The following is a 25,162-nucleotide window of genomic DNA, read 5'->3' on the forward strand; positions in this document are numbered from 1 at the left end:
AAAACTAATCTTTGTAACAGCTGTGCCTTTACCATCCTCAGCTGTTCCAGTTACAACAATCATCCTTTTAACAGCTTGACACCTGTCTCTTATTATATTTGAGAGCAATTGTTAATTTCTTCAAATTTCCCATCCCTTTTAGTGCCTTGGCATTGCTTTATATCTCTGATGTGCATTTACATGGTCTATTATATTAATTCTCTCATTTAATCTGGAGAACCTAAAAATTATTAGGAAGTTAATTGTGCAGGGATCAGAGGCTTTTCTCACTTACAGTGTAACTCTGTTAAATGACACAGTTTGTTCCAGCTTCTTGCTGACACTGCAAAGGATTGTCTAGAACGAAGAGTTCAATTACTTTCACAGTGCTAATCATATATCATTATGTAGAGGCATGAATCCTTAATTCCCAAGCCAGAGCTTGAAGCAGCATGACAGCAATAAAAGACACATTCCAAATTCCTCTGTCCACTGCAGCATGCAGGTAATAACTGAAGAATACAATCATTGTGTCTACTTGGCTATGTTCTTTATTAATTTGAATATTTGATGCCCATAATGAGTCATGTTCCATTAATTTTTATTCACACATGCACAAGAGTGGATTTTTGTCATAAATGATTTCAGATGAACTGTTCAAGGCCAAATATACATTTACACTTTTTAAGAACTTTCCCGCCGCAATTTTCTTTTCATCATTGGTATTTGTAACTTTTCAAGGTACAAATAAAAGTCACTAAATAACACTGAGCCAAATCTCACAGGTGAAAAATTCCTCAATGTTAATAAAGCCTGACTACTTTTTCTCTCCAGGCAACCTCAGACACACAGGTTAATGTGTAACCAAGAATGTTCTCTTGTTCAGCTTTCCTAAGGCCAATGAAGAAATGGAGAGAAGAATATTTTGTGTATTTTATAGGCAGGAAAATGGCTTATGAAGTCTCAGAGCAGGGTGCAACCTCATTAAGATAAATGTAAAAATAACTCACCAATCAGAAGATATGGAAATGGAAAATCAAAGCCTGTGTTGAATAACAAAGGTACTTTTACATTCCTGGCATAAAACACCTTCTGTCAACATTTTCTTTCCCCTCCTCCCCTTTGTGCTATCTTTGCCTGGGCATGAAACTTGTTGGCTCCCTTTGCTCACGTTGCCGACTGCCAGTTTGTTCCAGAATCTGTCCAGCTATGTCAGGAGGAGGCTGACAAATTTCCCCCCTTTAGTTGGATGAATAGCTTCCAAATCTGGGAGAGAGTTATAATCAGATTGCCCTTTTAAATAGAAACATGGATAGCACAGTCCTTACTCTTAAACATTTTTTTCTTGCTAAAGCTGCTACCTATTTTATACCTGCTGCTTTGTAGGCTACACTTAACTGTAAGTGCATTAAAGATGTTCTACAGTTGCAAACACATCAGCTTATTAACTAAAAATAACTTCAAATGGAATTTTCTAATGTAATGGCGTCAATCAAGTAGTAAGGTTGGCAAGTAGTAAATTTCAAATTGTTTTGCTGTTTTCCTTATTTTCTTCAAAATTGAAAAGGAAAATAAATTTTCCTCCTTTCTTCTTCCCTCTCTTCCTTCCTTCTGTCCTCCTTCTTTTCTATTTTCGTTTTCTATTTTTTTTTAAAAGATTAATCTTGCACCCTTTTGTATTCCATTTTACTTAGTTCTTACACTTGGACTTAAGTGGGGATAAGTTGTCTGTAAACATAGTTTCAATATTATGTCATTTTTATTTAAAACATATATTACTTTTGAAAAGTTAAATCTATTACATAGCTCTTTCTGTTGTTCAGTCTCATCCACAAAATAATGCTGAGACCAAAAATATAGTCTGCTTCATATAATTGGAAAGCAATATTTGTTTTGTGTAAATAATGATCTCTGTAGATATAGCACATTTTGGGGGGGCTGATAATCTTTTGCCTCTATTTGTTATCAAATCTACTTTGACCACTGAGAGACACAGCTTGCAAAAATGTCACTATGTTATTTTGTAAATATTTTATAACATGACAGTTCATACAGATTTTGATTATCAGGATCAGAAGTACATTATCAGAAGAATCAGAATGATCAGAATCAGATTGTAAGACTTATCAGATCAAATTGGGTTAAATGCAACGAGACTAGGAACATCTGGGCATCTGGAGCATTGATAACTGTCATTAATCATTTTGAAATAATTGACTTATGTGTATTTTGAAAAGGACAAAGTAGTAATGATTATTAACCCTGGTAAAACTTTAAAATCACATTGAAATTTTATAAAAATACTCATATGTTGGCTGCAACCAATTTATTGAGACCAATTTATTGAGAAACTCAGCCATAGGGCTTGGGCACCTGTATGTTAAAAAGCACCCCAAGTAATTCTGATGCAAGTGAAGGTTGAACATACTTGGGTTTGAATCTCTCAATAACATCAATGAAAGAGCAACAGCTTGGTGTTACTTTAAACAGGTCATCAACTATTGATTTGTCCCCACCTGCTGAGGACCCTCGCATTCTTTTTTGTTTGCTTGACTCTTGCCTATTTATAAAAATATAAAAAATTGGGGTTGAACTCACAATGCTACCAAATCAATATTTGCTCCTATAAAAGCTAGGGCGCGGCTACTCTCTTGACATCAGTTTCTATTTCAGAAGATATTAGCTTGCTTAAATATTTCATCCTGTTTTAAAATTGTCGTTCTGAAACGACATTCACCTTAAAACATCGACAGTTATGTGTCCCTTAACCATAGGGATATATTCTGAGAAATGCATTGTTAGGTGATTTCATCTTTGTGTACTTACACAAACCCAGATGGTATAGTCTTCTACACACCTAGGCTACATGGTACAGCCTATTGCTCCTAGGCTACAAACCTGTATAGCATGTGACTGTACTAAATATTGTAGGCAACAGTAACACGGTAGTATTTGTTTATCTAAACATAGAAAAGGTAGAGTAAAAATACGGTATGATAATCTTATGGATCTATCACCATATATGCTGACCATTGTTGATCAAAATGCCGTTATCCAGTGCTTGACTGTATTTACATTTTTATGTATTTTATTGTCACCGAGTTCTATGGTTTTGCTGTTTGGCATTCAAAATGATGTCTTCTTTTGTTTTTCCAAAAGCTACCTACTTCGAAACTGAGATATCCCTTTAATTCTAATATAATAAGATATTGTAATAAACATTATATTTAAGTTTATAATTTTATAGGCTATTGATGTATATTGTTAGGTACTGTCCCCATTTCATTTATTTCTTTAAAAATGAAATCCATTCTTAAATATATTTTAAAGAGTCCAAATTTTTACCTCTGAAATTTTTCATGTAAACAGAATCACAAATCAAAAAATATACTGTTAATTTATATATCTTACTGTTGAGAAAATAGTCATATTAAATTTATTCATTCTTCGTTTTCTCTCTCAGTCCTCAAGAATTCTTGTTTTTATCTTTCTTTGTGTGACAGTCTGCCATCCCTTTTGTTTTCTAGATTCTGTCTTTTTTCCCCACTCACTGTAATTTATGAATGGCCAGTGCCTGGCACACGTGCCACATATTGATTAGCTCTTGGTGCATAATAAATTGCCTAGAAATTCTGTGGCTTAAAACAGCAAACATTTGTAACCGTTCTTGTTTCTCTGAAGGTTGGATAAAGCTCAGCTGATCTAGGCTGGACTCAGCTTGTGGCTTTGATTCTCATTCTGCATAGGTCTATGAACTGTCCAGGGCAGCTGTATTTTAGGCTGTGGGGACCAGGGTGATTATATGTCATAGATCTCTCATCCTTCTCCTGGGACCAGAGTGCCACCTGGGGTATGTTTTTCTCATGAGAATGGCAAAGGTGTAAAAGAGCAAGTGGAAACACTGTAGGACCTTAATGTCTTGGGTCAGAACTTGCACACCTCTACTCATATGCCATTGGCCAAAACAAGTTACAGGGCCCAGCCTGACTCAAGGGATGCAGAAGTCCACTGTGCTCTCCATGAGTATATTTTGCCCTGCAAAGGTATGGCTACAGGGTGGAGAGTGGGGGAGATATTGGAAGTGGGGCCAATAAGTCAATCTATCATATAGAACTGCCAATCATTCTTGTGTTCATAGCTGATCAGTTATGTGACCTGTTAAATCACTTTTTTTCCACTGAGCTAAGATTGGCTTCAGAATTCTTCTCAAGTCAGTGTTCTAAGAAGCTATGCCAAATTGATTCATTAACAAAATAGATCCTGTTTTCCCTTCCTTATCTAATATGTACTTTTTCATGTTTAATTATTTCTCTTTTATATTATTTAAAGTTAAGACTTAATCCAGCTTGGATAATTAGTTTAAAGCATTAGTAACCCAACATATTTCTTTTTGTATTTAGTCAATGGTTCCTTCTTGCCTTCTTTTAGGATAAGATTGAAAGGGAGGGATGACATCTATTTTTCTCCCCTCTCCCCTAATGGTTATGTATGGCCATTAATTATGTTCCTATGAAATATGACCAGAAATGACCCATGTCTCTTCCAGGAAGAATGCTTTAATTGTGAGATTTTGAGCACTATCACTCTTGCCATGTAGTCATGGAAGCAAATATAGATATGCAGGTGTGATCCTAAGCTATTACATAGAAGATGGATCCCCTAAAGCATTACTCAGATCCACAACCCAGTTACTTAAGCAAAGAATAAAACTTTTTTAAAGCCACTGAGATTTCAGGATTTTCTTTTAAACCTAAACTTAACCCACCATGAATAAACTATGTATTCCCCAAACTGAATCTGAAAGTAAAGAAATATATAAATAAATGCAATTCACCAGAACCAACTTAATATCCCAGAAGAACAAAAACAGGATATTCTTATAGATCTGAGAAAGAAAGATCTAGGCAGAAAAATGTGAGTGATTTTTGAAAATTCTTAATTCTTTTTCTGAACACTGGTTACAATTGAAATCATGGCCTGTAAAAGACCTCTCCTGCTGGTCACTATATCTGGCAAAGCAGGAGAAAATAAAAGTAAGTGAGAAAAGGAATGGCCTAAAGATGTCAGGCAAGAGGAGAGAGTGGAGCAAGATGGTTGAATACAAACCTCCAGATCATTCCTCCACATGAACACCAAACTTAACAACTATCCATGCAAGATAGCACTTCAGAAGAACCAAAAATCAGGTGAGTGATCATAGCACCTGGTTTCAATATTATATCAAGGGAAGAGGCACTGAAGAGGGCTGAAAAGATAGTCTTGTTTTGTCAGCACACTGAGTGGAGAGAGAATCTGTCCCCCACAGGATACAGAGTAAACCGATTGTGGGACTTTGCATTGGAATTCAGGGCCACCCTGGCACAGGGGCACATAGCACAAGGCAGAATTCTGCCAGTGATTTTAGACCAACCAGGTCAGAGGGAAATCCCCTGCTCTGAAACTTGAGTTCTGGCTAGCCCCACCACTGGCTGACATAAAGCATCCTGGGGCCTGGAATAAATTTTTAGGCAGTCAAGCCACAAAGTTCTTAGGAAATTTCTGTAGCTGTGCTGGCGCAGAGTCAGTAGACTTGGGGTGCACGTGACCCAGTGGTGGCAGCCAAGCCTGTGCTTGTGTCACCCCTCCCCCAACTCCAGGGAGTGTGTCACAAGCAAAGTCTTCTTCCATTTGAGGAAAAGAAAGGGAAGAGTTCAGAAGACTTTGTTTTGTAACTTGGGTACCAGGTCAGCCACAGTAAAATAAAGTACTGAACAGACTCCTGAAGCTCCCGATTTCAGGACTTAGTTCCTGGGTGGCACTTTTGAGCCACACTGGGCCAGAAGGAAACTTGCTGCTTTGAAAGCAAGGTCGCAGTTTTGGCAGGATTCACCATATGCTGAATAAAGAGACCCTGGGCTTTAAAAACACATCAGAGGTAGACAGGCAGAAGTCACCATGGGCTTTGGGTGAGACTGGACTGGCTTCAAGTGTGACCTTATGTAGTCCTAGTTGTAGTGGCCATTAAGGTGTGCCTATGTCACTTCTCTCCCAACTTTAGCAGTCCAACACAGAGAGTGAGGGAAGAGAGTGAGAGACTTTGCTTGGTAATCCAGGGAATTCTCCCATATCTTACCCAGGTCCACCAAAGGAGTACCACCAGGAGTTTGCGAGAGACACAGTATTACTGGGCATGGGGTGCTGTCCGTACTGATATGGCTGCAGTGACCATATACTTAGATCACAGCAATTAATTGCCTTGGAATATCTGAAAAGTGTTCTCAAGAATGACGGGTTCAGACAAGCCCTAACTGTGATAATTAAAACAAATACCTAACTCTTCAACGCCCACACATCAATGAACATCCATAAGCATCAAGAATATCCAAGAAAACACGACCTTTCCAAATGAACTAAATGTAATACCTGTCATCAATCCCAGAGTGATAAGTGACATTTCAGACAAAGAATTCAAAATACCTGTTCTGAAGAAGCTCAATGAACTTCAAGAAAACACAGGGAAGAAACTGAGAAGTATGTCAGAGAAATTTAACAAAGAGATTAAAATAATGAAAACAAAATCAAGCAGAAATTCTGGAGTTAAAAAATTCAATGGACAAACTGAAAAGTGCATCAGAGTCTCTCAATAGCAGAATTGATTAAGCAGAAGAAAGAATCAGTGAGCTTGAAGACAGGCTATTTTAAAATACATGGTCTAGTCAGGCATGGTGGCTCGTGCCTGTAGTTCCAGCTACTCGGGAGGCTGAGGCAGGAGGATCGCCTGAGCCCAGGAGTTTGAGGTTGCTGTGAGCTAGGCTGATGCCACAGTACTCACTCTAGCCCAGGCAACAAAGTGAGACTATGTCTCAAAAAAAAAAAAAAAATTAAAAATAAATAAATAAATAAAATACATGGTCAGAAGAGAAAAAAGAAATAGGAATAAAAAAGAATGAACCATGTCTACAATATCTAAAAAAATAGCTTCAAAATGGCAAATCTAAGAATTACTGGCCTTAAAGAGGAGGTTGAGAGAGAGATTGAGGTAGGCAGATATTCAAAGATATAACAACTAAGAACTTTTGAAACCTAGATGAAGATATCAATATTGAGGTATAAGAAGGTCATAGAACACCAAGCAGATTTAACTCAAACAAGACTACATCAAGGCATTTAATCTTCAAGCTCCCAAAGGTCATGGATAAAGAAAAGATCCTAAGGGAAGCAAGAAAAAAAAAAAAAAACATATAAAGGATCTCCAATATATCTGGCAGCACACTTCTAAGTGAAAACTTTATATGCCAGGAGAGAGTGGCATGGCATATTCAAAGTATGGAAATAAAACATCTTAACCCTAGAATATTATATCCTGCAAAAATATCCTTCAAAGATACAGGAGAAATAAAGATTTTCCCAGACCAAAAAAATAAATAAATAATAAAAAGCTGAGGGATTTCATCAACACCAGACAAGAAATGCTAAAAGGAGAATTGCTACAAGAAATGCTAAAAGGATTTTTTTCAGTGTGAAAGAAAGGAACATTAGTGAACAATAAGAAGTCATCTGATGGTACACAACTCACTGGGTAACAGTAAGTACACAAATACAGAATATTGCTATAATTGTGGTGTATAAACCATGTATATATTGAGTAGGAAGACTAAAAGACAAACCTACCAAAAATAATAACTACAACAACTTTTTGAGAGATAGATAATATAAAAAGATAATGGAAGCAACAAAAGGTTAAAAAGTTGGGAGTGATGGAGTTAAGTGTACAAGTTCTTTTAAATTTCTCTTTGCTTGCTTATTTGTTTGTTTGTAAGCAGAGTTAAGTTGTCGTATGTTTAAAATGCTTGGTTGTAAAACATTTTCTGCAAGCCTAATTTACCTCAAATCAAAAGATCTACAACAGATACACAAAAAATTAGAAGCAAGAAATTAAAACATACTACCAGAGAAAATCATCTTTAACAAAGGAAGACTAGAAAAAAAGAAGAAAGGAAAAAGGATCACAAAACAACCAGAAATCAAATAAGAAACATGGCAGTACTAAGTCCTTACCTATCAATAATAACAATGAATGGGAATGGGCTAACCTCTTCAATCAAAAGACATAGATTAGCTGAATGGATTAAAAAAATAAGACACAACTATCATGTTGTCTACAAGAAACTCCCTTCACCTGTAAAAACAAATATAGACTGAAAATTAAGCAATGGAAAAAGATATTCTATGCAAATAGAAACTAGAAAAGACCAGGAGTAGCTATACTTCTATCAGAAAAAATAGATTTCAAGATAAAAATCTGTAAGAAAAGACAAAGAAGATCAGTATATAATGATAAAGTGGTCAATTTAGCAAGAGGCTATAACAATTCTAAATATATATGCACCCAACATTGGAGTATCTAAGTATATAAAGGAAATATTATCAAAGCTACAGAGAGAGCTAGGCTCCAATGCAATAATTATTGGAGACCTCAACACCCCACTTTCAGCAGTGGATAGATCATCCAGACAAAAGATCAACAAGGAAAAATTGGAAATAATTTGCACTATAGACCAATGGATCCAATAGATATTTATAGAACATATCATCCAACTGCTGCAGAATACATATTCTTCTCTTCAGCTCATGTATCATTCCCAAGGATAAACCATATATATTAGGTCACAAAACAAGCCTTAAAAATTAAAAATGTTGAAATAATATGAAGTATTTTCTCTGACTACCAGGGAATAAAATTAGAAATCAATAGGAAAAGGAAAATGGAAACTCTACAAAGACATGGAAATTAAACAATATGCTCATGAATGACCAGTGAGGTCAACAAAGAGATTTAAAAAGAAAAGAAATTTAAAAACTTCTTGAAACAAGTGAAAATAAACACACAATATATCAAAACATATGGGATACAGCAGAAGCTGTAATAAGAAGAAAGTTTATAGCAACAAGTGCCTACATCAAAAAGTAAAAAAAGTTTGAAGTAAATGACCTAATGATGCACGTTAAAGAACTAGAAAAACCAAACCTGAAAGGAGTAGAAGAAAAGAAATAATAAAGACCAGAGCAAAAATAATAAAATTGAAACCAAAAACAATAAAAAAATCAATAAAATGATACGTTTGTTTTTTGAACGGATAAAATTGACAAACTTTTAGCCAGACTAAGAAAAAAAGGGAAAAGACTAAAATAAATAAAATCAGAGATGAAAAAGGAGACATTACAACCAATACTGCAGAAATTCAAGACTGTCATGAGCAGCTATATTCCAATAAATTGGAAACACTAGAAATGGATAAATTCCTAGACACTTTCCAAACTTGTTTATCCAGCTCTGCACAACTACCGAACGCTCCACTGGTTTAGCTCTCCCTGTAGTGGCATTCTGCCCAGACCAAACGGTATACATACCCTAACCCTGGCGTCCCAAACTGACAATGTGCCAAAGGAATGAATGGCTGCAGATCATAGGCTCACGTCTCCACAGTTTCCCCGTGTCTGATTTATAAGTTGTTAGTTTTCATTGTTTCCACAGCAATCTGATGTTTTAAGTAAATGATTTTTGTATTTTACCTGCATTTTCTACAGGTTCTTTGTGGGGACGTTGGTAAGGCATGAACTACTCAATCCTCTCTCAGTTTAGTCTTTCTAGATTTTATTTCTGTCTGAATATTTTGTTCTCAGAGCATGGAGATTAGTGTAAATATAGCACATCTTGAGGGTGGTAAGTTATTATTTGTAAAATTACTTTCAGAAGTTAAAAATCCACTAAGAAACCCTCCTTATTACCTTGAAAATGTATGAATATGTTAATAAATTTTTTGTTCGTTTCCTATTATTTAGGGTAATATTCTGTAACAACGTACACAGCTTGGTATCTTTTTTTTTTTTTTTTTTTTTTGAGACAGAGTCTCGCTTTGTTGCCCAGGCTAGAGTGAGTTTAGAGTGAGTGCCGTGGCGTTAGCCTAGCTCACAGCAACCTCAAACTCCTGGGCTCAAGCAATCCTGCTGCCTCAGCCTCCCGAGTAGCTGGGACTACAGGCATGCGCCACCATGCCTGGCTAATTTTATATATATATTAGTTGGCCAATTAATTTCTTTCTATTTATAGTAGAGACTGGGGTCTCGCTCTTGCTCAGGCTGGTTTCGAACTCCTGACCTCGAGCAATCCGCCCGCCTCAGCCTCCCAGAGTGCTAGGATTACAGGCGTGAGCCACCGCGCCCGGCTCACAGCTTGGTATCTTAATCTTCCTTAAGCACATGGATGCTATTAAGTGTTGTTCTGAGCTCAAATAAACCTTAGTATGTTGAAACAGGCAATGAGTTCATTAAGATTATAGATGCAAAAGAACAATTAATTTTGTGGTTTTCTGAATGTTGTGTTGCAAACTTTCTTTTTAGGTATTTTGAGCTACCACAATTTCTGTCAATGACAACCTGCTCTCAAGCTTTAAAACTTTGTTTTTACTGTCCTTAATTTTCTGCCCAATAACAAAGCTTATTAGTCAAGCTAATAGCCATGAATGGTGGTTCATTAATTGAAACTTCAGATCTACTGGTTTTAATAAAAATTCCACATTCACTTCCTAAATCACTTTCACATGTAGTTAACTTCTTCTAATCATGTTTTTTTGTTGCCTCTTTTTCTGTCTTTGTATGAAAATAATTAACAGAGGTTTGCTCCATTAATACTAACCAAATGGTTGAATTTGTAACATTACTAAACTAGAAATGATAAAATCCTAATATTCTTTTCAGGTTATAAAATTTTAAAATGCTCTTCTGAAAACCAAGATTAAAAATTTTTTTTAAAAAAATTCAGTTTTTGAGATTAAAAAGTAAAAATTTAAAGGGAAATCAAGTATTTGATTTTATTAAGTTAAAAGCCTTAATATGCTAATAATTTCTGTTTCACTTTCTTGATGTTATCATACAATGTTTTGTTTCAAGATAGGATAATGTAGTCCTGAACTGTTATTTTATCTTTTTTTGCTACAATAATAATTTAAAAATTCCAAATATGCATAAAAATATTTTCAATGTACCACAAATAATGTATGTATATATAGATATATACACACAAACATACATATACATACATATATACATATATGTATATATACATACATATGTATACATACATATGGGTATATATATGTATATATAGATACATATATACATATATATCTATGTACATATATACATACATATACACACATTACAAATAAAAATATAAATATTATTTCATTATAATCACTAACATTAGCAAATATAACTTTATTCTATAAAAATCTTGAATCTTTATTAACTTAAAGAAGAACTAGGTAAAATGGAAAATAAGATATATTCACAGATAGAAAGAATACTTCCATTTTGATGTTAATTCTTCACAAACTGATTTATACATTCAATGAAGCAATAATGAAACCTGCTTTCATTCCTAGAGAAAAAAATATAACTTTTAATTGCTTGATATCTTGTCACCACTTTGTAAAAGAGTAGACTTCATTATGTGGTCAGTTTTCAAAGTTGAGTGAAAGTTTTCTTGGTAGTTACAGTGCTTGAAATCTTGTATCATGAATTAAGTTCTACAAAGCTCCCATGTATTTATTGAAGTTTAACAAAATTGCATGATTCTGTACTACTTGGGTACCAGCAGGGAGAAACCCCTGGGAGAAAGAATCACGGCTGGGAACAATTAAGACTGATTAGTTTGTGGCTGAGAAAATCAAAATGGGAAGAAACTTCTCTTCAGGGGGAATTAGGAGCTACATTCCCAAGCATTTCTGGGTTGTGTACAATTCTCAGAGGAACTTTGGGATGAAGAAAAATGTGAATTTCAAATATTTGGAGGGTTTCTCAGCTTATTTAATGTCTGCATAACCACTTTTTGTTGACTTCATTGGATATTTGTGAGAAAAAGAAGTTCAAGTAAATTGACCAACTTTTCTTTCCATATATTTCCTAACTTTTTCATATATCCCAAGGTTTTTCTAATATTTTCATTTGACCTTATAGATAGAATATAGATGGTTTCATAAATTCTTACTATTCATTTTATAGAGATTGGGATAGCTGTGGTTTCTGAGAAATTGGCAAAGCACATAAATATCAGTTCTTTTGAAAAAAGGGTACACATTATTTTGTATAAGATTGGTCTGAATTATACTTTAGAAACTGTAAAATAGTCCAGTTGGAATTATAAGCAAGAGATATGCAGAAACTTTATACATCATTCCTGAAATTGCCATCCTGGATAAAGAATTGGTTTCTAAAAAGCCAGATAAGGGTGAGCTTAATAAAGAAAAAAAATGAAATGAAATGACAATAGGATATATAGTTTTTACCAGTTTCTTTTGCTTTATAGTTGAATTATAGATAGGCATTAGAAACATAATATTTCTTTTAAATAAGCTGAATTGGATCACTAACAAATTATAATATAAATTAAATAGAAGGTTGTTTTTCTACATCTTTTTAGCAATCTGTCAGAGATTTATTTATTTTCACTTCTATTTGTCAGTTGGTGCTAACTTTGTTGTTTTATGTGGATGACCTTGTAAGTTTACCAAATCTTCTTAGAAGAAATACCATGACTTAAGATGTTATAAGCAATAATGATTCCATTTTTCTTTCTTTTAGGAGGTAAAATGGGTTATTTTTATATATAAATATCTACCTAACATGATAGTTTTCTGTATCCACATTTTTCACAACAATTTTTTCATTTCTTTTCTCTTTCTCTTCCTTCCTTCCTTCCTTCCTTCCTTCCTTCCTTCCTTCCTTCCTTCCTTCCTTCCTTCCTTCCTTCCTTCCTTCCTTCCTTCCTTCCTTCCTTCCTTCCTTCCTTCCTTCCTTCCTTCCTTCCTTCCTTCCCACCTTCCTCAGTCACTGCTGGGCATGCTGAAAACATCAAAATGAAGGCCAATTTTTGAAGTATATTCCAAATGGATCACTTTGAAGGACTAATGGTTTAAACAGCATAAATAATATAAAAGAGGGAACCTGTGAGTTTGTGGAATGATAAATGACTGAACCAAAATTTGTTTTAGTTTTTATTTCTAGATACATCAGTATATGTCTGTGTAAACTCAATTAGGTTCCTTAATTCATTTTATTACTTCAACCACTTTAGAGAATGATTATACTAATTCTGGATGCCAGATGACTGTATAACCTCATTATTACACATTTAGAAAAGCATTATGAGAAATATATTAAAAATCATACACTTCATTTTTAGTTTCGGACAATTACTGACTGAATTATAGAAAATTGTGGTTCAAAATTTAGCAATCACTGGCCAGAGATTATATAAAAGGGAACAATGTAGAATGGCTGGTGATTGCCAAATTGATTTTCTATTTCCTAAACAAGTAGCTCTCACCTTTTTATCTCTTAAGTCCTATGAATTCATCTATTAAAGAATCCAAATTTCAATATAATAAGCACAATATCTCACTTTTATCCAACTTGGAAAAACAGATGTTTGCATGCACTGTATATTTACAATAAGATTTAGAAACATAAATTACTGCATCAATGTGGGGGGTGTATATTTTTGCCATTGGAGAGTTTATATCTAATAATACTGTTATCTCTTGAATAGGGAAAAATCACATCACTGCCACCAGTGGGTTAATAGAGTTGCCACCTATGCTGACAAGACACAGTTAAAAATGGTTGCCAAATTGAGGCTGGCTACACATTAGTGGTATAGAATTCTTCAAAGAAGAACCATGGAAAGCATGGTTAGAAAGAAATCATAGCAAATGAGTTAAGCAAAAGCCTCAATTTCCCTATCCTATATTATTCATAGCAGTATGTTCCCACTTGCAGCTGGATCTGGGAATTAACTCAGAAAGAAATCTTAGGGATATTTAGGAAATAGTTTTCTTACCAGTGATCTTCAAATTGGGATGGACACAGGTACCCCTGGGAATGTAAGGAAAATTTTCAAGAGGTAAGAGAGCCCAAATGTTTTAAGGGACATTTTTCAGATCCACCACCTTTGTATGAACTTTTTCCTAAAATTAGTCTGTGACTGCATTTGCAATAATCCTTCTTCCCTTTTATCAAAGAAAGATACCCCCTACTCACCCTAAATCTTATTATGGAGCTCTAGACCCCCTTGGGTAAATCTATAAAGGCAGTAGAAAAGAAATGACTCCTTTAACCTTTAACAACTTATCTAAGCGCAATAAAGCTTTAGTGATTTTTATCTTTCCTTCCTCATACATAGTCTCTTAAGCGTACAGCTTGGCATTAGAAAACAGCATATTTTGGGCCGTATGTTATCTTCATGGGATCTTCTGAATTCAGGTATTTTGTAGAGTTGCACTGTGGGATTAATGGCCACATTTGTTCAAAACTTTTGTTTTTTAAAGTTTTTGTTCATCTTTTGTCCTGTCATAAAAAAATACACTACTGTTGAAGGTGATTAAAACACAGCTAAGGAAATATCAATAAGACATATTGAGCAACAAAAATATTTTTCTCATTTATAATAATAAACAATTCTTTTCACCATTCTTAATATTCATCCTTGGAAAGCTTTTTAAAAGTAAGTTCAAAGAGTCAGAGCAAAATAGATTATTCACATTGACTTTTTAACTCTAACTGTAATATTTTCAAGGTCTATTTAATTTTTCATGATACATTGGCTAAAAGTCCAAGGATAAAACTTTACCATGATTTTTTTCAGGTTCAAAATAAGTCATATTATGAAATATTTATTCTAGTTATAGCCTCATCTTATTTCATTTTATTATGTATTTAGTATTTTCTACCACCTATAGACAAAGTTTAAAATTATATGCTAGCTCATGAATGAATTCATTTTAACAATATATTCCTTTCTCTTTCATTGAATACATTAGAAAAGTTTGATCATGATTTATAAAGTTAATTGAGTTATTTCTTATTTAATACTTGATTCTTATCTAATTAGTCTATAAAATTGAGTCTAAGACCTCAATATCTATATACAACATTTTTCAAAGAACACCATAACTTATATATTTCATTTCATTATTAATTTTAATTTTAGCTATTTATCACATATTAATTTTATATTTTATCTCATTACGAAGTAAAGAGAAACTGTATGTTTTTCTACTTATTTTCTAAAATTATAAATTTTCATCAAATACACATATTTGATCTCTTGTTTTATTCTTGATGGGACAACCTTTAATAATCAATATTGCAAAGTGATTAATTCCTTATAGAAGGCAAGTCAGATTTGGGTAATTATTTGATGCTAAGAATGGTTTTTGCTAATTTTTCTATATTGTGAACAATTTTTCATAAATACAGTAATCAAAACATGCATGTTCAAGGTTTAGATGAAAATATATTGAAAGCATATTTTAGAAAAATTGATGAGATGAAAAAGTTATAAAAATGTTACATTAGAAAAAGTGTATTAAATTAATGACATTTAAATTTTTTCCAACTTTTTCTGAGTATATCAGGTATGTTAGGGGTACCTAAGACCATACCCAAGTTTGATGATTTAGTAGAAAGTCTCACAAAACTCATCATATAGTTGTACTCAGGGCTTTCATTTATTACAATGAAAGGACAAGAACAAACAGTAAAGGAAAAAAGGTTCATGGGGTGAAGTCTTAGGAAAACTGGCACAAGTTTCTTAAAGGTCCTCTGCCAGTGAAGTCACCCAGAACACCTTTAATTTTCCCAGCAACAAGTTGTACCAACAAATATGAGGTGTCGGTTGCCAAAAAAAAGCTTGTTTGAGAATCAGTGCTCAGTGTTTTTACTGGGGGCTTATCACATAGGTCAGTCCTGCCTGGGATTTACTCAAATCCCAGACACCCAGAAGGAAAGCAGTAGTTCAGTCTAAACCATATTGTTTGCATAAACAGGTTAGGAATCATAAGCCGTTCTTATCAGTTAATAGTGTTAGGAATCCTCCCAAAATCTAAGTTCCCAGGTGCCAGCCACAAGGCAACTTTGCAAGCAGGCCTTTCAAAAGGATAGCAGTCAATCATGCTTTTTAAACTTGTTTCTGCACACTTGTCTAAAAAAAAATAAATAAATAAAGTGCCCCAAGTGAAAGACTTACAGTCATAATTAAGAGTCACTCATTAAATCTTGGTAAAACTTTTCTGGAATACTTCTCAAACATTGAGAAAGTAAATTCTAATGTCTGAGCAGCACATTATTTTGCAGGTCAGGTGGTTTCAAAATTTCCTTTTAACGTAACTGAAGGAAAAAGTATTTGAGTTTTTAGTTGATATATTATTAAAATCATTGTTGATAATATATTGCAATTTTGGTATACCACTCAGAAAAAATTCAAAATTGAGTGATATCATTGCCAAAATCTCTGCCATTACCATCCACATATTACAAGCTCATGTAAGTTCTTTCTGTTTTAAAAATTTTTTAATTTAAAATTTAAAAAATCAGTTTAAGTAAACTACACACACACATTACAACATCTAAAAATAGGTATCAAACATGAAAGTAAAATTTTATTAGAAATGAATCTCTTAAAGAAAAAATTGGACTTCTTTTTTCTTTTTCTTACAGTTAGTTCATATATAGTCTCATTTTAGCAATGGGTCACATTTATTCAGTGATACATGAACTAACTCTATGTAAAGCCCCAATATGTTCTTTAAGAGATGTATTTGCAATACAATTTTACTTTCATGTTTTATAGATTGTGCCATATATTTGTGTTATTGACAAATTTATTTGAAAATTTCAGATGCCAACCAAAAAGAACTGTATGAAATTTCAAAATATTTTTAGGTGATAGATGAGCAAAACAAAGATGAAGGCACTAACTTAACTAATTATGTCCCCCTCATAATAAGTGAGAACAATTTCTGTACAGCATGTTTATAAAATCAGGAGCTCAGATGATGAGTAGAAGGAAAAGAAATAATAAATTTCTATAATTGAGAAAATTTAAGAGAGAAAAACAAAATGTAAAACAAAAATCATTAAAAGTTAAAATATTGCTGAGCTGTAAAGGAGAGTATAGATTTTCAAATTCTCTCTCATTGTTTCAGATACAATAACTGCAGCCTAAAATTGTTGGTAATTGGAAGAAGACAAGCTTAATAGCAAGTGGACCAAGGTTTGAATACACTGCCACCATTTATAATTTGTGTTTCTAGGACAAATTTTTACCTACTTTTCATTTCCTTAACCTATGAAATGCTACTAGTATCTATTTTTCTACATTGTTTTGTATGAAACATGTGTCTTCCTATATAATGCCTAGAAAAAAAAAGTCACTGAGAAAGACAGCTTTTGGTCATCAAAGAACCAGTTGGTAACACAACTAGGGCCAGACTTAACTAAGGTTTTCTGATGTTAGTCCCAGGCATGCTCTATCCTCTAATCCAGTGGTCCCCAATCTTTTTGGCATCAGGGACTGGTTTTACAGAAGACAATATTTCCACACACCGGGGGCAGGGGAGATGGTTTTGGGATGATTCAAGTGCATTACATTTATCATGCAGTCAGACCTCTCTGCGAATGATAATCTGTATTTGCAGCCACTCCCCAGCACTAACAGCACCACCTCAGCTCCACCTTAGATCATCAGGCATTAGATTCTCATAAAGAGCACCCAACCTAGATCCCTCCCATGTGCAGTTTACAGTAAGGTGTGGCTCCTGTCAGAATCTAATGCTGCTGTTGATCTGATGGGAGGCAGAGCTTATGCAGTGATGGGAGCCATGGGGAGCGGCTGTAAATACAGATGAAGCTTCACTGGCTAGCGTGCTGCTCACTCCTGCCATGTAGCCCGGTTCCTAACAGGCCACAGATTGGTACCAGTCTGCAGTCTGGGGGCTGGGGACAGCAGCTCTAATCTATGCTATTTCTAAGTACTGTAACAAGTGAATTGGTTAATACAAGTATTCTAAACATGCTGGATTATACATATTTCAAAGTGCTTTTCTATATTAACCTATTTAATTCAAATAACATGTTGATGAGATTATCATAGAATATGGGATTATCCTTGCTAGGAAAGTGGAAAAGACATTCAGAAAGGCTTAGTGACTTGCTCAAGGTCGTTCCACTACTAATAGTAAGTGATGGAGGGAGATTGAGAATTTAGCTTCTGTGACTTCTAATGAAGTGTAGGCTGGTCTCATCTACAAAATGAGCATGTTAGATTGTTGACCTTTAAAGGGATCCCAGGATTCCTTTTTTGCTTCTTCTTCCCTACCCTCTTCTCAGTCTTTCCTCAGGGTTAGGTGCAAGGGTCTGTTTTGGGCCACAGTCTCGGGGTCTAATTTTCTCGTGGTGAGGAGAAAGATAAATGTCTTGGGTGTCTCTTTGGCTCTTTTCATTCTGAGACCTGCCCCTGATGTAGGTGTGCTTACATCTTCTTGCTAGCTTTTTTATCTTCTCTCAACATCTCAGTGTTATGATTCAGACAGCTAAGATTGGGACTTGGGCTTAGAGAGAGGAACAAAGGAGACTGCTTTGCTTGTTTCAGTGAAGGAACATGGCCTGTCTCCAGTCTAGGATGGAGTTCCCTGGTTGGGCCAGATTGTCTTGCCTATAACTACATTATTATTCTCAGCCACACCTACCTGGCTTAGTCTCTGTTCAAATCCTTTCTTGGTAAATCTCAGCAGGTAAGGTGGCTGTAAAAGAAATGATCACATACTTAGGAGCCTACATTTCTACTTGGGCATGAATGTGTATGTGTGTTATTACATGAAGGCTCCATTTCCTTGCATCTTTTTTTTTTTTTTTTTTTTTTGAGACAGAGTCTCACTTTGTTGCCCAGGCTAGAGTGAGTGCCATGGTGTCAACTTATCTCACAGCAACTTCCAATTCCTGGGCTCAAGTGATCCTGCTGCCTCAGCCTCCCAAGTAGCTGGGACTACAGGCATGCCACCATGCCTGGCTAATTTTTTCTATATATATTAGTTGGCCAATTGATTTCTTTCTATTTATAGTAGAGCAGGGGTCTCGCTCTTGCTCAGAGCTGGTTTTGAATTCCTGACCTTGAGCAATCTGCCAGCCTCAGCCTCCCAGAGTGCTAGGATTACAGGCGTGAGCCACCGTGCCCGGCTTCCCTTGCATCTTGACCCAGCAAAATAATTTTGCTTTAACTGATGTATCTTTGAAAAAGAAGTGTGTGTGTATGTGTATATGTATGTGTGTGTGTGCATGTGTATAACGCATAGAGAGAAAAGCAGAGGGGAACTTTGAGTTCCTCTTAGATAGCAACAATCAAGTATAGACCCCTACACAAATGGACATATCATTGGTTTATATATGCATAAACAAGATTCACATATAATAGTGCCTTTGTTCACTTGCCATTGATTTGCTCAAACTTTTATTCAGTAAATATTCATTAACATCCTATATGTTCCAAACCTTACACTTATGCCTTGGATAAAAAAATATTAAATGAGACACTATACCTATCCCAATGATTCACAGTCTATTTGGAGAAACCGACCAATACAGTGAAGTAGACAATGTGATTATAGTATGTACAAGAATTCTGGGCTCTCTAAATTGGATTCTCTGAATCAGAATGGTTTTCCCAAAGGTGTTGAGGGAGAATATGGGAAGAGAGTCTGCAAATTCATTTTTTAACATGGCTTTTTGAAAGATATTTATTTTACTTGTAATCTAAATCCCTAAAGGTTGAAAGTTCACATGAAAGGCCCCTCCACTGGGGAATAAATAAATAAACTGTGGAACATTCACATAAACAGATATTACTCAGCAATAAAAAGAAATGGACTACAGATACATGCAACAAGGTGGATGAATCTCCGATGAGCTACGCTGAGTGAAAGGCGCCAGATTAAAAAGCATAATTCATATTGGATTATCATATCATTAAATATGCTATATTCTGGAAAAGGCACAATTATAAGAACGTAAAGCAGACTGATGGTTGCTAGGGTCTTGGGGTAGGAGGGGTTGACTTCAAAAGTCATGGGGGAATTTTGGAGGGGATAGAAGTGTTTTATATTTTGTTGGTGGCCAAGTCTTAGAATTGTTCACTAAAAGGGATGACTATTACTGAATGTAAATTATTTTAATTTAAAAAAAGCAAATAATAGTTTCATGGATTTAGTGGTGTCCCCATAGGTGCAGACTTGCATGTGCACATACATGCCCACCTATAATCCTGCTAGGGTGACTCATTCATTGTTCCTTGTGTTTCTCTGTGGTAAGATCCCAGGCAGTACTTCTCAACAGGAATACTATTGGATTTTAGGCAGGCTGATTTTCCACTACCTGGGACTATAGCATGCTTTGCAAGATGTTTGGCAACTCTGGAACTCACCTAATAAATGCCAGGAGCATCTACATACATGCATTTTCCAAAGTTCCTTAAGGAATTTATTTGCACTCCAGCTGAAAACCACACACTAGAGTAACATCCCTGACCAATCTTCATATTAAGAGGAGTGAGTTTTCTAATTCATCAATGAAAAAGAAAGAACCAGTGTATTTGGCTCACTCTTGCCTTTTGTGGGAGGGGAAGGGATTTCCCTTCCTCTAGATAAAATACATTCTGGTCTGCTCTCTCTTTTGAGTAGTAGAGTCAACTTTGCTTCTGGCCACATCTTAGGGCTGGGGGGTATGAAAGGGAAATTCACATGAGTGTCAGCAAGCATCCCCCAGCAGCACAACTTCCATGATCCTCCCAGCTCCTTTTAACAGTAAAAGAACTGCCACATCAGTCTGACTCCTGTGTCTATCCTCTGTCATCTTGGGAAGGAAGGAGAGGAATGCTACCATGGATCTACCACCCCAAATTTATGCAAAGTTAATCAGTACAAGTAGATGAGATACTACATAGCTTCCAACCTTCCTTTCCTGTTCCAGCACATGCCCTGAGCGTATTAACCCAGGCCCTGGAACTCAAAGTAATACTGTAGTACTGTGAACTTTCTGGAATTAGTTCAGTAGGTGTGTACTGAAAACCAGTATCATTTGCTTCTTACAGCACACCAGTGATTTCTAAGTTCTTCCTCCACCTTTGAATATAACGGGCCAAGGTTGCATAGCAGCAATCTCTGCCCTGGTAACCCTATGTCAGCCTCCCTAATTGTGTCACCGACAGATCCAGACTGACTCCTGCATTGCAATTTGTACTCTGCCCACAGCATAAATGAAACCTTCAGTGTTAGGTGGAGACAAGCTTTTCCTTTGAAGCCTGGAACCAGTTTTTTTTTTTTAAGCAAGAAAAGTCTTTATTTTGTGGGATAATGGAAGTGTCATAACATGGAACATTATCAGATCTTTTTGTCAGTGACTTCAAAGCCAGGCACACACTACCACATACACCCTGAGGTTGAAAATTCTTGTTTAAAATAGTATTGATGGCATTATGAGATGACAGAGGTGTACTGGCCTCTGAAAAAAAAAAAACACGTAGGCAATTTATTCCTCCCACCTCATCACAGAGCCCTTCCAGCACTTTCCTGTTGGCGTCCTTGCTCTTTCTCTGATATAATCCAACAGAATGTTTCCCAAATAGTTCACTAATCTAATAAAGTGTACAACAATAGTATCAATGGATATGAAAATGTTCCCCCCTTGTTCTAAGTGACTGATTATGTTTTAATGTGTAACATTACCTCTTTTTGTTTTTTTTATCAATTCCCTTTTAAAAAGACTTTCAGTGGTTTAGCCAAAGTACTCTTATTTGGGCTTCAGGCACTAGAACAGAGTTTGTGGGAGGGATATGGAGTTCTCAGAGCTCCTCAGATAACATTGCACAAATAATTCCTTGCTTTGTCAATAGCAGCCTTCTGTAGCAGAGCTTCTGAATTTCTGTCTTAGAAATTATATATTTGTTAAATGTGATAATATTTTTTGTCATATTATCTGATGATAGCTACTATGTATTGTTTTATTTTGGAGGGGCATTTATATTATTTATTTTCAATCATTTAAAAAAAATTATTTCAGAGTATTATGGGGTACAAATGCTTTGGTTACATAAATTGCCTTTGTACCACCTGACAAGTGTGGCCCAGACCCAGACAGCGTGCACTGGATTGGAGGGGCATTTAACAGAAATTTATCGAGTGCTTACAATGCACTTAGAATTACAATAATAATAATAATAAAAACATATATAGTGTAACTCCATGATAAGCATTCTTCTAAATATTTCTGTATATTGATTCATTTTAACATGTCCATTCACGGATGAGGAAACTGAGGCTCAGAGGAGTTCTATAACCTGTCCAAGGCCACATAGCTAGTGAGTAGCAGATTTGAATTTGAATTCTCACATTAGGCTAAAGTCTCCTGATGCAGTTTAATGTTGGATGAGATTACTAAGCATTCCGTTTTAAAGATAATTTTGCACCTACATATGACAAAGACAACAAACATAGATTCATTTGTACAGAATGACTCTAATTATGAGGAAATGGCTTTCTAAGTGGTATTATTTTATTCACATTTACAGTTTTTTCCTCCAAATTAATTATTTCTTCCATAACATCTTGTGACAAATAATGCTAGTTTTGCATGTAGGTAGAATCAAACTTTACAGAAATAGAATGTGTAGGTTTTATCACAGAACAGTATAACATTTCTGTATTTTAATTTATAAATGATTAAAAAATCTATCAACAGTAGCCTCATTTCTTTTGGAAGAGAAGCTTTACAAAATAATTAAAAACCTATATTTAGAATATATATGCTATTCAAACTGATCAAAGGGTACAAATAAAATTTGAATGTTTTAAATGATTTCTAAAATATTTTTGAACTTTATTATTAGGATTTGTTTGTGAAGAGGCCATCATATACCATGTATTCTTACTTTTAACTTATAGTCACTGGTGTGCACATAAACTTTTTAGAATGGCTGTTATAAATATGTCACAAACTAGCCAGGCCAAAACCAAACTATACACAATGTTTAGTGTAATAGATGCCAGTACTCAGTGAGAACTCATTTTCAGATCTTATGCTTGCTTATTAGGTTTCAAAAAATATAGCAATGAAGTACCAAGTATAAATAATTTAAGTAAGAGTGCCTTTATCAAACTACCTTTTAGAAAAAGTTATTTACATAAGTACTCTCTTCTGTAGGTGTAGAAAGAATGCTATTATTCTTTCAGTTCATTCATTCTAAATTGAGAAATTGCTTTAGAACTTAAAGCAGGGAAAATAATCTTTTCTACTCTGCAGACAAGCAAAGAGAAATGATTAGGGTGGACATTAACTCTTTCAGTATCTTATGTTTCTTATGTTTGTTGACTTGAGTAAATGCTCTACATTTTTCGTTATAAGACATGACTTTTTATGCTCAACATTCTCTTTAATATTGTTGGTTTGTCAGTGGCACATGGCTCCCTTCCTGGAGGTGGGATTGTGACAAATCAACCCTTTTGGGAGGAAAAAGAGAGTGATCCATACCCTCCATCCCTCATTTTAAAGTCAGGCTCCTAAGGGATGAAGTAAACTTTCTAATTATTTTACAAATAATTAACCTTAATCAACTTTGGTAATTAAAGGAACAAAATCATCACTTTCTGACATAATGACAACAATTATCTGAAAAAAACATCAAAAGGTGGTGAAAGATTAAATTTGCATCTTTCTCAGCGTCTTGAAGAAAGTTAAATAATTTCAAAATTTTAATTATTTGAATAAATAGTGTCAGCAGTAGAAACTCACTTAACTACAGCTTTGGGCACATGGTTCTAAGTCCCTGCTATTCTATTCACCAGCTGAATGGCTCTGTGTAAACCACCTAAACACCTAAACTCTTGGAACTTAGTTACCTCATCTATCAAAGTAAAGGCTAGAATAGGAAGATAATGGACCATGCCCTTTTTTATCTCTTTCCCATCCATTACTCTGATTTTACAAAGATGCCTGTTCTCCCCTAGAGATGTTAGAAATGAATCAGGTCTGAAGGCTTTCTGTAGTTGGAAAATGGCTACCAAGAGACCTCTCAAAGTATAACTATTAGTAGTTCATTGAGCACCTAATACTTTCTTCCCAGGTCTTGGAAAGGCCAGCAGAATGCCACCTCCTTACTCTTGACAGTGCCATACTCACACAAAACATGATCCTAGGCCCTCATCAGAATCCAAGCTTTTAGAATTTAATATCCTAACATTAAAGAGATGCCAGAAGAAGTGTACCAATTCTCCCCAGAGCTTTGCTTTTTAGAAAATTTTGATGCTGTTAAAAATTAATCATGTTAAATCACAATTGATCAAAAACAAAAATAATCTGATATGGAGTTCTTTCAGACCTGTTTTTATTTGCTTATAATGATTATAAAAATTATTATTTTTTGCAACATTTTATATTAAAAGTTTTATATTTTCTGATATATGTCCAATGGTTCCTGACTTGGATTAGGTTGTTCTGAAGCAGACCTTGAGATAAGGATTAGGGTGAATGTGATTTATTAGGAAATATATTCAGGAAAAACTCGTAGATGGGTGGGGAAATGGAATAGGGAAGGGAAAGGAATGGAAGAAAAGGGAAGAAATACAAGCAAGTGAGCTTGCACATGAAGTTAGATCCCATGGAAAACATCGGGGCTCTATCTAGCAAAGAATATCTGGAGATAGAGTGTGTCACAGCTCAGATTTGTCCCCATCAAAGATGAGGGAGCAGAAGTATTCATACACCACACCATCAGTCCACGTGTTCCCGAACGTTCTTGGCACTTGTTCTCCAGGCTGCATCAGAAGAAAGAGAACGAGTGGTTTGAGGAGGAAGGAAAGAGAAATTTTATTACTTTGCTAGCAAAGAAGGAGGATGGAGACTCCTGTCTAAAATGCCGTCATTCTAATAATAAGCAGAAATACAGAACATTTTTTTTTTTTTTTGAGACAGAGTCTCACTGTGTTCCCCGGGCTAGAGTGCCATGCGTCAGCCTAGCTCACAGCAACCACAAGCTCCTGGGCTCAAGCAATCCTGCTTCCTCAGCCCCCAGAGTAGCTGGAACTACAGGCATGTGCCGCTGTGCCCAGCTAACTTTTTGTATATATAGTTTTAGTTGTCCACATAATTTCTTTTATTTTTAGTAGAGACGGGGTCTCACTCTTGCTCTGTCTCCTCTCGAACTCCTGAGCTCAAGCAATCCTTCTGCCTCAGCCTCCTAGAGTGCTAGGATTACAGGCATGAGCCTCTGCGCCTGGCAATACAGAGCTTTTAAAGGATGGGTTCTCAGCTTCAGGCAATT

Source organism: Microcebus murinus, chromosome 13 (assembly GCF_040939455.1).
Source record: "Microcebus murinus isolate Inina chromosome 13, M.murinus_Inina_mat1.0, whole genome shotgun sequence".
Classification (NCBI taxonomy): domain Eukaryota; kingdom Metazoa; phylum Chordata; class Mammalia; order Primates; family Cheirogaleidae; genus Microcebus; species Microcebus murinus.